The 12,526-nt window shown below is 45.8% G+C and overlaps 1 protein-coding gene across 1 annotated transcript in view; it reads right to left on the bottom strand.

Annotated features, from left to right (window-relative positions):
- The window catches only part of AHRR (aryl hydrocarbon receptor repressor), a 79,520-nt gene extending 74,194 nt beyond the window's left edge, over positions 1-5,326 (bottom strand). The window contains exon 1 of the mRNA XM_072329751.1: positions 5,041-5,326. The gene's annotated coding sequence lies outside the window, so the exon portion shown is untranslated. The remainder of the gene's footprint in view (positions 1-5,040) is intronic.
- Between the last annotated feature and the right edge of the window lie 7,200 nt (positions 5,327-12,526).

Raw genomic sequence — 12,526 nt, 5'->3', positions numbered from 1 at the left:
TGGGAATTTTCCTTTAACTCAGAATTCTAAGGAATCTCTCAGTCTGTACAGCAGAGGAGAGCTCTTGTATCTGCTATTAGAGCACACTTCCCCTCCCCAGCCCCTGAACGTTGATCTACCCCAAGATAGAAATATTTTGTTAATCATTACATCTTTGCAAATGGGCCTGAAAGGACCTCGAGAGATCCTGCAGAACCGCCTTCCTTGTTTTACACAGAATCAGCTGTTCCAAAGCCATTCCGAAGTTTCAGATCTGAGAAAGAGCTTGTGAGCACGAAAGCCTGCTCTGTTTTTACTCCAGTTAAATCAATTGAGGAAAAAAAGTGTTACATCTTTCTCTGTCTTCTCTATTCTTGCAACACAATTGCTAAACCCCTCTCAAGAGCTGCCTAGGCTTAAGAAACGTTGCTAAGAACCCCAGAGATTAGCTATTACTAAAATCACATTTTTTCCCTAAGCATATGCACCTAAACTTCCCTCACTGTAAGGGATCGTCATTTCTTGTCCTAGTTGACACACATCTAACAGTTTAAGTTCAAATAACTTTGCAACCAACTCTATATTTATAAAGATCTCTTATGTTTTCTAGTTAACCAATCATTTCTGTTGCTCTCCTCTGGACTCTTAATTCGGTCTGCATCTGTCTTCAAGTACCATGAACCCAAGCAAACGTAACATTCCAGCTAAGGTACCACCCTGAATAAGGGTAAGGATTTTTCATGGATCTATAAAAACACTCTTGTTTTCAAATTCCATTGTTCCATCTAGTATTTTCACAACAGTGCAGTGTTACTGATTCATGTCTAGTTTGGGATCCACCAAACTTCCACATTCTTTTCTCCTTAGTACATGTTGCCTTGTCAGCCATTCTCCATACTGCACTCGAGTAAATGATTATCCTTGACTTCACAGCATTCCACCCTGCTTGGTTTTCTGGAGGTTGTTACTTAGTCAAAATCACTCCAAATGTGAGTATTGTCAAAAACAAGGTGCTCCAAACCCATTTCAACCTGGTGACGCCTGCAGGCTAAACAGCCTGGAGAAGGAACAGCTCTGAGCTTCAAAGAGTTCCCTGTAGAATCTCAACCACTATGACTTGCTGCTCAGACACTTTGGTCTGACCCTGAATGACCACCTCTCTTCAAACACAGAACAAGCTTATCTAGAAAAGGTCTGAAACAAGAAAAAAACACTGTGAAAGATTCCTCAACGCAGCTGCAGGGATGAAGACTCAAACTGCCCAGGAATTCTCAGACACCAGAAAAACACATGTTGGAGGAGCAAATCCTTATGAAAGACAATGAAAGCAAGAACAGCTCACTTTACAAACGAGGCTGCCACAGCTATGAGGTGAGAATATAATATTTGGAGTTTCCACAAAGGGAACAGTTTAAGAGACTCCTTGGGATCACGGCTCCCAGGGATCAGCATACTACAAAATGCAGCAAGCTACTCCCAGGAAAGCAAGACAACGACCCCAAAACTGCCACATATTCAACTTCAAGCTACCTCAGCTCCAGTGTTACAAAGGAAGAAATCTGCTACCAATGGATTTTTACAGTCCTAATGAGTGACAAAATTTGATGTTATGTTAGCACACATTTTCAGCAAGTTAAACCTATCGAAATGACCACCATTTGGCATCAATACAAATAAAGTTTAAGAGTAAGGAATAAACATTTTGTGTCCTTAATGCATGCACAGATATTTCGGTAGAATACAGAGCAATACCTCCGGTGCACCAGGTACCACTGCAGTCACAGGACAACTAAAACACAGCAACTTCAAATTATGTGTTTTGCAGCCTCAGCTGTAATAGGCTGCATCGTACTAATTATTTACTTGTTGCCTGCAAATGCAGCCTTGATTCAAAACTATAGACAGCCCTGTCCAGTCCAAAGCAATCTCATAATCTGACAAGAACCTGCCTGCATGCTAGATGGTTTGCTCCTACACACACATGTAAAAGGTTTCCTACTGACACACATGGCTAAGGACTATTGTCTGGCAGAATTATGCACTGCCATCTCTCACTTGCCCTGCTGCTGCATCTACCAGAGAGAAAGACCCAGAATGCGGTTGGAAAAGAATAGTAAAAGAGGTATACTGTATTTCTTGCTATTGTAGCTGCACACCTGTGCACCTAATGGTTGTAACTGAGTCAGGAGACACTACACTGCCTACACTGAATTGCATATCTCACATATTGGCACCAAGCCCCTCATAGGTTCATAAGCATCTGTGGGGCACTTAGTTGCCGTTACATTTGCCGCACATTCATTTTGTCCATCCCACCTGCACAATCCTTTAAGTCTATCTACTGAAGTTCTGCAGTTACCCATGCAGTATTCCCCGTGTCCATGTGATTCACTAGCTGCTATAAACACCTCAACAATCACAGCTCAGAAGGCAAGTTGAACAAAATCCAAAGCAACTGCCAGCAGCTTGGTAGGACTTCTGGTGCAACAGAGCAACACAAATATGCTCCTGAAGTACGAGTTTCTGGGGCAAAGACAATCCTTACTTTTCTCATCTGCATGCAGTGCTGCCCCATCCTGAGTGCCTGTGAGTGCTGCGAGTTCTTCCCTTTGCTGTGTGCTGTGGTGGGGATGGTGAAGACCACAGACACAGCAGTTGTGTGGGGGCATCCAGTCGCTCATCTCATAGCCAGCAAGCCCACAGTGTTATCACTCTGCCAGCACAAGGCAGAAGCCCAGAGCTCATGCCATGCAGGTAGCCCCATGTATCAAGAGCCGGACCACGCTGTGCTGCTCAGGCAGATCGAGTTAGCAGCTGATGAATTGTGGTTATCTGAGCTATATAGCTTATTCCTCATGGGTAAGGCAACTCAAATTGAAAACATCACCACTCTTCAGCAACGAGTTTGTGTGTGTGGACATGAGTCAAACTAGAAGCAATGTTTGAGTTGGGACTCTAGTTATTCCATAGTGAAGACAACCCCTTGTTATCCAAATTCATCCCCTCCCAGGGACTCAACTTTATTGGTTATTCAAACATACTGTAAAAAATAAAAAATAAAATAAAATAAAAAAATCTTGGCTGACACTTCCTACCCAAACTTGGCTTTTCCTTCAATTTTCTTCCAAAATCTGCTTTGTCCTAGCTGTCTCTGGGCACAAAGGGACACTCCCACATCCTTTACATTCCAATTGGGGCTAATTGAACTCACATGTCAGCATGAGTCAGCAGTAATTACCAGGAATATTAAGGAAAGATTTGGCACTGGACTTTGGTTATTCAACAGCAGAGCCCCCATATTTTGCGGGGTCTCAGCTTAAACAGAACCCTATAAAAACACTACGGAAAAAGCTGTACCGAGTCCTTGCTCTGGTTCAACTCCATATGCGCAGTTCCTGATACTGGAACAGCTCTTACTGCATTTGAGATACACCTACAGAAAGGTAAACCTAATGGAAAAATCATTTCTGACTACTAAATCCTCCCCGGTAGAGTTCAAATCTGTTTATACACTGAACCCGATGAATCAATATCAGAACGGCTGGCTGCTTTCTGCAAGCATCCCCACTGCACACAGGGCCTAGCAATGCATTTCCTCATCACGTCTCCTGGGCAGAAATCTGAATCGATGGAAAGCCGAGGTAATGAAGAACCTCTCCCTTCCATGGCTTGTTTGGACTAAAAATACCAAACCCGGGTTTTCCACGTACAGGCATTCGTTCCTTCCCTCGATGCCCTATCGGCATGCATCTCCACAGCAAGCTCAGGCTGAGAGTGAGGGGTTTCCATGCTGTCCCAAGACAGCCTCCAGAAGCCAGTCCTCTTCTCCAGCCCAGAGAGCACCCAAACACACTCCTACAGCCGGCTACCAAACACACTGCACAGCCACCAGCCCAAAATCACAGAGACACAGACAGAGAGCAGCGAGGGCTGTCAGCCTCACCAACACCGAGAAAGTCATGAACATCAACCAGCAATTCCTTCTCTTTCTCTATATCCATGGTATTTAGGTACTTTATTAATTTTTTTTATTTATTTTTTTCAAGGAAATACATTCTTTCTCCTGGTTGCAAATTAACAGAGTGTCCTGCAAGTGGGTCTGATCTCGTCGGTCGCTACATGCCTTGCCTAAGCGCAACGCTGTAAGCCTTAGCCCCAAATAGCAGCGCTCCACAGTTCCTAAAGGAGAACTGTTTTATTTTAGCTAGTGCAAACAGATGTGCATCAACACACTTCTCGACAGACGACTCCTGAGCCCAAACAGATCAGTTTTATTTAAATCCTGTCCCGCTCGTCTTTCGGAAGCCTCCAACTACCAAACAGAGTCAAGCATTTCCACGGGTTTTTCACTTGCGTTGTTTTTTTGGTCTTCAGTCCATCTCCTAAAAGCTCACCGAATGACGCACAAACACTGTTTGCGCCCATCTTCAGAAAGAACAAGTGTTTGATGTGCTATCACTTGGTTTTATGATACCTCTGCTTTTTCTCCAACAAATACACCAAGCTACAAACTCACCCGAAGACGCACAAAATTCTCGCTTACCGAACAAACTAACACAAAGTCAGAAAAAGCCCCGGAGATCGTACACAAGCTTCATCATTCCCACACCACTTTCGTACGTCAAACCGAAACACCGAGGGAACCTTTAGCTCTTCATCTGTACGCAACCGAAACGACACATTTTTAGCTCCGCGCCAGGTGAGAGGAGCTGGGGCTCGGGGCGGCCCGGGGAAACTTTCCTTCTCTTGCCCTCCCCCGAACCGCTCTCGAAGCACCGGCTCAAGGAACGAAGGAGCCGGGACCGACCCCGAGTTTCAGCGCTCGGGACGCCGACGCGGCGCCCGGGGCATCCCCGCCGCGGGGCCGCGAGCAGCGGGGCACCTCCCGGGGCGTCGGCGTGGGAGGTGCGCGGCCGCACGGCACTCGCTAGGGAAGGAACAGCCGCGAGCGTCCCGCGGGGAGCACCGGCACCCCGGGACGGGGACGGGGAACGCTCGTCGCCCCAGAGCCCCGCGAAGCCTCGCCCGCCCCACGCGAGCCGCCCGGCCGCCGTCACTTACCCCGCGTCCCCGCCGCCGGTCGGGGTGCAAAGTTTCGCCGGAGCGGTGCGGCGCGGAGCGGTCGAGGAGCGGCGGCGGTGCCGGGGCGGAGGTGCGGCGCCGCGGCGGGGCCGGAGGGCGCCGGGGGTGGGGAGGATGCTCGGCCGCCGCACGCCTCGTGATCCAGGTGGCGGGCTGGCGGCGGAGTGACACGGCGAGCCGACGGCTCCGCGCTCGCACGCGATCCCCAGCCCGCCGCCTCGCGGCCCTACGGCGGCAGAGGGCGCTGCGGCGGCACCGGAGGAGGGCGGCTGGTCGGGGCCGCGCGTCGGGACGGGTCTGCCGCGCCGGCCGCTGCTGCGCTCGGCCGGCCCTCGCCTCCCCTGCTGCGTCCCCGGCAGGCCTCTGGGACCGGCAGCGGCTCCCATCCCTGCACTGCTGGGGAGGCAGGCGCCGCGAGGCACCACCATCTTCATCGGCGCTGCCCTGCACTGATCACCACATGATGGTAGCATGATGATCATACAGGCCCCCCACTTGGCTGAGATCTACATCCCCAGCAGTCCTGCTGGAGAATTCCCATTGTAAAAATACAGGTGGCATGAATAGGAAAGCAGCAAACTCCACTTTTGCAAATCCGTGTTTCACCCATGAGAAGCTTTGCTTCTTTTCACTTCTTGACTTCCCATGCAAATGCATTGCCCAGGCAGAAGGAAGGAAGGGAGAGAACCCAGAACCCGAGCCTGTGGCAGCAATGCAAGGCTGCAGCTGCGTGGCTCCCAGCTTCCCCAGCAGTGCAGGCCTTAACATAATGCCCCATGGCTCGCCATCGCTGCTAAGGTTTTGCCTCGGACACTGTTTTGTGGTTAGCAGGAAGATCTCACTTAGGCAAATGTCTCCGCATACAATGTCTCCAGTCCTCTTTACCCATGTCCTTCAATTTGAGGGGAGGCCCAGACCCCAGCCCTCGTGTCCTGCGTGTGGAGATTGAGCAGCACAGCTTGCAGGGAAACTATTGTTCCAGCAAAATAGAACCAGTCAGCGCTGTTGATTGCTCCGTTACATCTTCCCAGACAGAGCCTTGGCTATAAAAATAGATGCAATAATCCACATGGACAGTCGCAATTGTAAACGGCATTCAGAAAGCAAAAAACGGAATTCATAGTGTGACACAGACATATCCCCAATCCGTCAGGATGTGACACATTGGCAACACGTCTGTGCCAAACTATGAATTCCATTATTTACTTTTCTTCTGGACGCTATTTATGATTGTAACCTTCACAGTAAATTAGCGTATCTATTTTATATCAGGCATTTTCTGAGAGGCTTTTGTGTTGTCTGCACTTATTATGCTCACAGAATTGATGGAAGTTGTACCAATTCAGGCCACCATAAATCTTCGGGGACTGCAGCCCGTACTTATGTGAGGAGTGTTTGCCAGCATAACTCTACCAGCAAAATCCTATCTGGCAGAGATGAGGCCTGTGTTTGGAAAGAGAAATCAAAGGCCATCATCACTGAATAGCTCTCCACTAGATGGAACAATGGTGCTTCTGCTGCCAGGCCATGGACGCTAAATGATTTACCCAGCAGAGAATTGGGGTGGAGGTGGAGCCCAGAAGGCACTGGGCAATGATGACGCCATCATGTGACAACTATTGTTCACAGCTTCTCCTCCTCGACACAGGGACATGGAGGAGAGCCTTGGAGATAGGAAGCAGCATACTGGTGGACATGTGAAGGCACACGAAGACACATCCTGAGCTCTGACTGCATGTAAACCAACTCTGCCTCAGGAGTGATGTCACCAAGCACAGTTCCGGGTGCCACAGTGTAAGGTGTAAAACTATTAGAAAGCATTTAAAGGAGGGCTACAGACATAGGGAACGGTCTGGAGAGCGAGAGTATGATGAGAGGCTGAGGTCCCTGTGTCGACTCAGCGCAGAGCAGAGGAGCTGAGGGGAGGCCTGATGGCGGCTGCAGCTCCTCACAGGGAGCGGAGGGGCAGCGCTGAGCAGCTCTGTGTGACAGCGACAGGGCCCGAGGGAACGGCATGGAGCTGTGCCAGGGGAGGGGCAGATGGGGGTCAGGGACAGGGGCTGCACCAGAGGGTGGTGGGCATGGAACGGGATGCACAGGACTGTGGGCATGGCCCTGAGTGCCAGAGTTCAAGGAGCGTTTGGACACAAGGTTTGAATTTGGGTGGTGCTGTGTGGGGCCAGGAGTTGGACTCAGTGGTCCTTGTGGGTCCCTTCCAGCTGAGGATATTCTACAATGTACTGGTTTTGTGGCGCTCAGGCCACTCTGCCAAATCCCTTTATAAGTTTGTTGGGCTGGGAATGGCACTGAGCTCACATGCATCCAGCTGGAAATCAGATTCTATCGCACCTGTCTGCATCGATATGTCTGAAGTTGACATTTTGGATATTTTATGGGAGCTTTTCCACACACAGATGGATGGCCCAGCCCACGGAAAGAATATTCCTACTGTGTTCCATTTGCTCCCTGATTTTTAAATTTTGTTAAAAGTAATTACATTTGCCAGGCAAGAATTGTTTTTCACAATTTGACTGTTTATACTTATACCAGTTATGTGCAGATCTTTTTTATACAAGTTAAGTGTACTGAACAACTGCCAGATAGTTCTGCTTTTCTTCTTGAATTTTAATTGCTTACTTGACCAGTGTCTAGTTTTAAAATGGAGCTGTAAATGGAGCAGCAAGTTCCATCACTCACTGTGGAGGCAGGGGGTCAGCATCCTTCTTGCCCCCCCTCCACTCACTCCTGCAGGGAACCAGTATGGTTCTGAGCCTGGGCTGTCACAGCATCATTATTTAAATTTCAGCATGCATCAAGATGCTTTGCAGGACTGGAAGTGAATCTCAGAATTTTATTGGACTGACACCAGGGTTATCAGGATATACTGATGTTCCATTATCTGTGTGGTCATTAATTCCTCTGCACAGATGTGAATGTATAAGATAGACAAAGAAACTGCACTTGCTGAAGAGGCTGGGCGGCTGAACTGAATCCTGAGGATAGGAACCCAAAGGCTGCAGAGTGCTGATGGATGGCTTTCAAATCCTGCATCCCCTTGGCAAATCTTTGCCCATGCGCACACACAGACACATTAAAAGCAGACAATTTGAAAGGTCTTTCTCCTCAAACTCCCTTGACTTAGTGGAAGATACAACCATGCACCCTGGAAGTGTTCAAGGCCAGGCTGAATGGGGCTCTGAGCAACCTGGTCTAGAAGGAGGTGTCCCTGCCTACAGCAAGGGAGTTGGGACAAGATGATCTTAAGGGTCCCTTCCAACTCATTCTATGATTCTATGTTCATTCAAAGTGCTGGTCTGAGTACTGAGACTGGATTCTTCTCCACACCTTCATTTTCAGCACCGTATGGTATCAATTTCTCACACAACCCAACTTCACTTCTGGAAAATAATTACAGACCCTAGCCTTAATCTGTTTTTATATGGACATCATTATTTCAAGCCCCTACACCCTCGGAACATTCATTTTATCTCTAGCATTATTGCTTTTCAAATGTAATTTGCTTCTGAACAGTATCCTTATGCTCATTTTTTAGTACTTTCCATTATTTTTAGACTACCGGGAAGGGAGGTGATCTTGTGCAGGAGACTAGCAGGGAGCTGGAAGCCAATATAATTTTCTTCTTGATGCTTTAAATGACAAACACTATTGGAAAAAAAGAGACAGACATTCTTAATATTCTCATAAACACAAGCATTTCCTTGCGAAGCCACACTGGTTGTTTCTTATTCTTTCCATACTGCTTTCATAAACTCTTAAAGTACAGCGTGATTGAAATACAGTAGGTCTCCAGATTTACAGATCAAGCAATTTCAAATGACCTTATTTTCTTTGAACAGAGCATTTCAGACCTATCGTATTCTACTTAAAAAAGAAAAAAAAATTGTTAAACTGCAAGCAGTCCTACTCCATATTTAGTCTTCAGTTTAATCAGCTGTCTGTAAGAAATGCAGAAGTCAAATCACAGCTCAGAGGAGCATCTTGATGATGAGTTGGTAGTTTTTCTAATTTTTAACAGTGTGCTTAATTGATCTGAGATAGCTCTTTGCATACTTCTAAGGGCTGTTTCTGTTAACCTCATACAACTGTCTGATAACAGCAGCTGAAATTTCATCGTCTGAGAGCTGCTTTTGCTTCCATTTTCCCTCTCCTTGGAGCTGTAGGTGGGTAGGGCTGATGAGCTGGTGGTTTTTGGTAAAGGCTTCTGAATGCTGCAGAAAAGGAAAGAGGAACTGAGGCTGCTGCACTGCTGCTGCCCGCATGTGAGGATTGCTGCTTGCTGGATGGGAAGCTAGTCCAGAAATTGCCTCTGCAGAGGGGCAAAGGTAAAGTAAGATGCATCAGCTGGGCAATGGCACTTCAGCAGTGGCAGCAACCTCAGTGCTGAAACTCCATCACTTTTGTCTAAAAGCTCACAAGAAGAATGAGCGCTTATACTAAGACGCTTTTTCCATTCTTCTGTGATGCTTTTTGCACACTGCTGTGTGTTCTGATTCTGTTTTTAGCAATTCCTCAGGCCTTTCTTATCTAGAATTAAATATGAACTTGTGAATTATGGCAAAAAGCAAGGAGTGTTTATCATACTTAGAGAGGGACTGGGAAAAAAGGAAAAAGGAAGAAAAGATGTTTAGAAATCAAAGTCCTAACGGCATTTTCCCAACCTAAGTAATCAGACAGAAATTATTAGAGAAATATATTTTAAACAGCATATTATAAAATACCACATATGATTTGTTGTCTTATTCACGTCTTGTTCAAAGTCATACAGACAGCTAAACAGGACTGGTTTCTGTAAGTATTTACAGAGGGGGATAAAGCAACAGGGAAATGGCAGAACAAAGCCCTTACAGGTCATTAAAGTCTTTAAAAATCAATAATTAACTACGTAATGTCAGTGAATGTTCAAGTCAGTTCACTCCATATGGTCCATCTTCTCTCAGACAAGTCAGCTGCTAAAAACAAGCAGTAAGTCATCCCCATTCTTTTAATACTGTAAAAAAGTATTTGTTTTTATAACCAAATTGATTTAAGACTTCGTGCAGCCACAAAACATTCTAAACAGATGTGTAACTTGAAAGACTCTAGCATACTTTCTTACTCCATAGTTATGGAAATTCGAGGTGCATGGAACCTGAAAATTCAACTTTTAAGCCCAAAGGAAAATGTATACATGTACATTAAAAAACACATATGTTATAATAAATATATTTTTGTAATAACAGTTGACTTCAGTGAATAGAAAACATGCTCATTACACAGATCTGTAACTGGATTAAAAGCTGTACGAACAGAAAAGTTGTTGCATTACTTACAATTTATGTGGGAGGAAATATCACTGTATGAATATCTGGATTTCTATTTACAGCTATAGATGGCATGGAAAAGGGAAAGACACTGCACTAACAGTAAAAGTTCAAATTAAGGAAATGGGAAAATATGAGATAATAGCTTGAATACAAGGAAGCCAAAGCTGGGAGTAGACAGCCTTCCTCAGAGATGCTGCAAGATGCAGTCTAACCTACTGGCACTTCGCTCCACTAATCAGGAAAGAACTGAGACAGGTGAGCCTTGGGAGCTGGTAGTGGTTTAATCACTGACGTGCTAATAGAAATAAGGTTTGTCAGCTCTTTGACTTCTCTGTCAATAAAAGAAGATTTTTGGCAGAGCCTGCCCTCACAGTCTTCAGCTGTTCACCTTCACAACCTGCCTTCACGCTTCTCTATCATCTGGCATTTCTACCAGCTGTGTCCCATTCAGCCACCTCAGGTGCCCCTTCTGTACTCAGGCAAGTTCAGCGCTTTCAGTTTGCTCTGCTGTCATTCTTAGCCTTTCATTCTTTATGTCTTCCTTTGTCTTTTCCTTGCCTTAGAGACACCTTGGACAAACACCACTGTTTGTCAAAGAGGCCTCATTTTCTCACAAATAAATGAGAAGTTTGGTCTTCTTTTAAACTCAGCCGAACAGTAAATTTCAGGCAGTCACAAAGGTGTAGTTCTCAGTACAAAGCACAGTGGAGAATATGTGGCCAAAGCATTGCTTCATCGTGTCTTCCCTGTGATTTACAAAGATTTGAGATAGTGCTTGGTAACTTTGCTATTAAAGAAAATGCTCTGCCAAGATGCGTACTGAAAATTCACAGTGTTTTTCTGAATTAATTTTCTTTGTCATCAAAACCTAATATGTACTTTGCAGGCTAATGCTTAGCCATGTGCTGCTCTGTTCTGAAATGTTTCTGTGATGAGTCTTGGGATGCAGTCAAGGTGGCCTAGGAAAGCCAGGTACACAGCACTGGGAGAGAAGAAACGGAAAGCTAAAACAGGAAAGATACAGAACTGCAGGAATCGACTTGACTGAGTTCAAGGAGCGAAGGGGAGTAGGATGGATTTTTGCTTTAAATATTGAATACTTCAAGATTTTATGGCTAACTGCAAAACACATTAAATATGTTTAATTAAGGAATTCTTTTAATTCCTTGATAGACACTTTAGATATTTTAGCCAAATTTTAGCACCTTTTGCTGATCTCCTGTTTGATATCTTGAGATTCTTATGTTAAAAACTATGAAGCTTTAGGGTAAATATAATGAGTCAGCTGAACTGGGTGGATGAACTTGTTTCTCTAACTGATCGCCTTGTCCCTTGATTTCCCAGGTACTCGGTTTGAGCTGGAGTGCATTGCTATCCTTGCTTTAAGCTCATAAGAAGTAGAAAATTAACTACAGGGGGGGAAAAAAAGGTAAGAAAGAAACCAAACTGAGATGATATATGTAGCAGGCTGGGCAAGAGCTTGCATACAGTTATTTTCACCAGTGTGTTGATCTAATGTGATATTTCAACAAAAACAAACAAAAAGAAACCCACTGTCTCTTGAGCGCAAGTAGGAACATCAAGCCTTTCCCTATGGGAATCCTTGAGACTTTTCTGGAACTTAAATTCAGCATACCAACCTCAGGCAAAGAGCAATTTTGCCATCTTCTCCGAAGCATTGCTGACAGAGCAAGTGTTCTCAAGGGAAGGAGGCTGGATGGTGGTGAGCCAGAGGAAGGGGTGCCATTTCTGCGGCCTTTTCAGGCTTTGGTTCTCTGGTGTACTTTCTCAGGAGGAGTCATCAATCTTGTTTCTTTGGAACTTGTCCTCTGTCATCAACCTCTCCTCTGCTGGCCATGCCTAACTAAATGTGTGGGTCTGAATGAGTGTACCAAGCCAAGAACCCTGTCCAATTTAAGATCTGGGAGACACAACAGGAGCCTTGCCAAGAGTGCTGTTTGCCTCCAATGCTGTTGTTGGCCACTTTCAAATCCTTGATCTTTATTCCATGCTAGATGGTGTCACATCTTCAGCCCTGCCCAGACTCCTGCAGTGGCTGTACTGCCAAGGGTATCAGCTTCCACCTCAAGATAGGACATCTTCACTTCACCACAGAGGCAGGCATCAGTTGAAGCATGACA

The sequence above is a fragment of the Excalfactoria chinensis genome, chromosome 2 (genome assembly GCF_039878825.1).
Source record: "Excalfactoria chinensis isolate bCotChi1 chromosome 2, bCotChi1.hap2, whole genome shotgun sequence".
Classification (NCBI taxonomy): Eukaryota; Metazoa; Chordata; class Aves; order Galliformes; family Phasianidae; genus Excalfactoria; species Excalfactoria chinensis.
The sequence above is the reverse complement of the archived record's forward strand: the minus strand, read 5'-3'. Positions and strand labels throughout refer to the sequence as shown.